The sequence below is a fragment of the Armigeres subalbatus genome, chromosome 1, assembly GCF_024139115.2.
Source record: "Armigeres subalbatus isolate Guangzhou_Male chromosome 1, GZ_Asu_2, whole genome shotgun sequence".
In the NCBI taxonomy this organism is placed as follows: Eukaryota; Metazoa; Arthropoda; class Insecta; order Diptera; family Culicidae; genus Armigeres; species Armigeres subalbatus.
In genome coordinates this window covers 248102525-248107415 of record NC_085139.1, presented here as the reverse complement: position 1 = coordinate 248107415, position 4891 = coordinate 248102525, and positions in this window count along the sequence as shown.

Genomic DNA, 4891 nt, shown 5'->3' with positions numbered 1-4891 from the left:
AAAATGCAAGACAAAATTTAATAATATCGAAGGAAAAACGTAAGGAAATTTACGATAAGAACTCTGACGAATGGCAGCCCATGTGGGGAGATATGGTTCTCGTTCAAGCCAACCCAACGGGTGCAGGACAAAAATTACAGGCCTTATGGAAGGGCCCTATGAAATTGTCGCTTTTCCTAGCGAACAAACAACAATCATTAAAATGGGAACAAATTGGAGAAAATACATAATAACAGATTAAAAAAATACAATAACTAATACCAAACATTTGATTGTTTTCATCTTCTATCATCGTTCTATGATAAGAAAAGAGTATTTGATATAGGGATAAACGTCGAACAACTTAAGAATCAACGTACTGTCCTACAAAACTTAGTTTATGCACCTTTAAAGAATCCATGGTTTACTACCACGTCCATTGCAGTCATAGGAGGGGTGATAGGTATATTTTTATGTTGTTTCAAAGGAGAAATTTCTTGTTGCGCAAGAAAACTAGAATTCAATCCACAAGGAATTAGTAAAAAGGAGAAGTATAATAAAAAGAACAGCATAGATAAAGAGCAACGTCACAGAAATAAAGGTGAGAATTTAAAAATGGGGAAATGCAAGACAGAAAGAAGTCACAGACAAAAAGAAAAATTGATATATACTAATGACATAGAAACTGGGTTGAACAACCCAAAGAATACAACAACAATCGATGGAACGTTGAACAGAAAAGACACAATTAGCCAAATAAAAGAAGAAAATGAGCTCACTCAAATAGCAACAATAAACGAAGGTACCGACACTCAAATTATTTCGAACACTATTGGATAATAAGTAGAGGAAAATTACGGAAAACAAACAGAAGACGAAACAATATTCATCAGCATGTATTAAGCAGTTTTCACAAATATGACGAAGTAATGTTACAGTTGCACAAAAACCTTGAATGGACACCCATCAAAGCCTTAGCATGAAACAGAACGGAATTATTATCTTTGATTACTCTAAAAATATCATGGACTTTGAAAATGGAAAGTATTTCAGACATCTAATACGAAAAAATGGAAACATTAATTCAATTAAAGGTAATTGGTAATTATTGCTTTATTATGCAATAATCAAATAAATAAAAATAACCATAGGATAATTTACTAAATCATAACAAATTAAGTTAGGAACTTATAATTTTGCATACTAATATACATATGTTTATAGTACAACTAATAAATTTTCATTTGTTTTTTTTATTTTAAAATGTTTATAAATACTATGAATTAATCGCAAGGATTGAGTATCATTTCAGAAGCACGCCTAGAGCCATGATCGATGAGGGGGGAGAGGTTGTAGCAATTTCTCAACCAAAACCGCCCTAAATACTAAAGAAGTAAGTATAACACGATAGACGTAGCAACAAGTATTTAGCAGGAAGAAATTTTATTGAATTTATACGTCCCCAAAAACCTGCAGAAGACATTCATTGCTACAACACAAAGATAAATTTAATGGGAATAATACTGGGAAAACAAAATAATCGAAAAAATGATAATAATAGTAAGTAAGGTTCATAATAAAATAACTTAAGCATGTGAAAAGGTAGCAAGGAATTAATACCGAATCGAATAACTAAAGTAAGTGAAAAGTAACAAAGACTGTAGGAGCAGGTCCTTATATTTGCAAAGTCTAATAAAAATTATAGGATAGTGAACTATTCACAATAATTTGAGAAAATTTAAATATGCACAACTTACTCGAGAGACGGTCGAGATAGCATCTATTGAAGACGAACAGACGACATCGGCAGAGAAGGAAGACATCAACGGCTCACGATATACATACCATAGTTAATTGGTATCACCGGAACGACGGGTCATACGGTGGGTTGAAGATCGAGAGTGTGGGGGATCAGGAGACGGAAGACGAAATATTCGGAGGTTAACAATGAAGGCGAACTCAACCAGGAAGTGAAAGTGTTAAATACATCATACGAAATCAACAATACGAATTAAAGTGACAAATAACAGGCGAAGACGGATGTGCATCATACGAAAACAAAAAGGCGGATTCAACAAGGCGATTGGAGATAAGTGAATGACAAGACATTATACAAAGCTGAAAGCAAGGACATATTCAGGAGCATCATCATACACAACCGAAAGTGCAAGAAGAGATTTTAATTCAACCCCTGGAGATGATTTTGGAAGAGTTAAAGTAACACAATAATGACGGAACGAGCGGATACAAGTCGCCTTACAAAGATAAAAACAACGTTAAGACGAAATTTTAGAACAATCAACAATTCAACAGTGTTCATCAATTTAACCAGACGGCCCCAAAAAGTCAATTCAAAGCAGAGGTCCTAAAACTACAGCGGAGGCGGGTCTAACACAAAGGCAACTTATCAAGTAATCAAAATTTCCACAAGCTGAAGCCAATACACAGCGAAATTCAAAAAGCAACAACAAAGACTTCGAATCAAACACAAACAATGCGAACATCATGATAACGGTACAACATTTAAGAATCCATACATTTAAGCCGTGTGACACACGTCAATTCATCACGACTTGCTAACTAGCAACTTATCTGAACGGAAGCAGCTTGAAACTATTGAAAAAGGCACTGTAATAACGTCAAACTATTACAATGTTACATGCAGAAAATCATTGGAATACAACTAGAGCAGAGCTACTTCTACTCCGCTGGAGATATCACGTCAGATTTATACAAGTGGCCGGTACAACAGCAATTTTTGCACACAACAAACAATAGACATCATTTACCAAAACATCATCATGGCTTGGCCAAAACAATTTCATCAAAGATTACAAATTTAGACGGCAGTACAAAGGAACCCACACGAGAGGAGCAGCTTAAGAGGCATCAGAAAGCACAAGACGATAAGGAAGAATCAAACAGCAGACTAGGAACACACCCTGCACTCGAGATTTACAACCAACCAAGTGATCAACAACACGAATGATTACGAGGACGCAAGAGCAACACCAAGTAAAGGCGAGGCGATTCGAGAAGGCATCATCAGGTAAGAAACTCTCGAGAAAGTTCATGTGCAAATATGAGAATACTTAAAAGATTAGAGGAAATAAAATGGTAACACGACGAAAAAAAAAGGGATGTAACAGGGTGATTTGATAGATTAGAAGAACACGTAATAGATGCAGTTTGGTCAGAAAACAAACAAACAAAAAAAAACGATATAGAACTACACACTTTTTTTTAATAATAAAATAAGTTGATATAACACTAAGATACGGGTGAAAAATAATTTTGAAATAATACAAAGAGTACGAATTAGGGCAAAATATTTGAAAAAATTGCCAAACGCATACAATTATATAGCATTAAAAGATTTCAAGAAAAAAAGAGGGTTATGATAAATTAGAAGAATAATAGGGAACATGAAAAATACTGTGGAATAATTATATATATTAACTCAGAAACGTATCAATGTATTTAAATCTTGGTCAAGAGAAGCGTTGAAGAATAACAAAAAAATGTTAGCTGAACCATATCAAAGATCCAAAAGTAAACTTTGTAAGAAATTATTATTAAAAGAATTTATAAAAAACATATACAGAACGAATAACATCAAGAGATTCTAACACTAAACTCGACCGAAAGTAAAATTCAAATATGACAGATAATAGTTAATGATTGATAAACAACGGACCATTGAATGATTATATAATTGAAAAATATATATGTTTTTGGCCTACCCTAACAAGCGAAGGATCATTTTTTTAATGAACCTTCACCTCGTTTGTGTGGGAGGAGTTGAACGGCCTTGATATCCTTCATCACTCCTCATATCAGATCACGGGATATATCGTAGGAATCTTTAAACCAAACATAGAAGAAAGTGTAAAACTTTGAGACAGACTCAGCTGACCCATTTACTTGCGATCAGCTGATCCAAAACAAATTAAAATAAACGATCGTGCATACGAAATAATATACATACAAGAGGGCAAAAACATTGCCACTGGTGAGGGACCAACGCCCGGCGATTCACATAGGGAGCATCATATTTCAATTTTATTAGTGGCAATTATTGTACGCAGGGAAAACGTTCATTACCTTTCCCAACGTAATGGAACGACAAGTACGTTATTAAGGGTCAATGTGGCATAAAATCACTATTGACAATAGAATTCATGTTACTTTTGACCGTTTGACCGATATATTTACTCGGATTTTCCGGCGCAAACAATTGAGCATAATCTACTATATATGCTCAACTCGATGGGATGGAAGGATATGCACAGCCTTATGTGCCGACACCTTCCTAAAACAATTTTAAATACTGATGGCAGTGAGATATTGTAAAAATAAGGCGGAATATATTCAATTACTCAACGCAAAATAATTTAGGCAATCAACATAAATTTAAAATGTTGCATGTAGGAATTTTTGGGTTAATTTACTTTTCATCAATTTAAAAGTTATGTGAAATATCGCATACCCTTATCACGGTTTGGCGAAACCGTCGAAAACAGCTTAGTCAGATTTACTTAACTGGAGCGCGGTGGATTGACATGTTCAAACGTGCTCACATATTGGACAGTGTACGATATAGCGGTACATAGCCGCGATCGTCATTGATGATGATGCATTGGCGCAATGTATAGGACACTAAGGAAAGAATTTGTTTGGGTGAGGAGCGCGGAATAATAACTTAGCCAAAATGATAGAGACAATAAGAGTCTTCATTGAATCTACATACACGTATACAGGTGTATTGATATAAAGGGGTATGAAAAACAGAGAGAACATGATTTTGATCTTACCAATATAAACTTGAAAGGAAATATTGATATTAGGGTCTGAGTGCTTCGGAAAAGGAAGAGCCGACCCGAAGGGGTAATGATTCTTTTGGGAAAGGGGA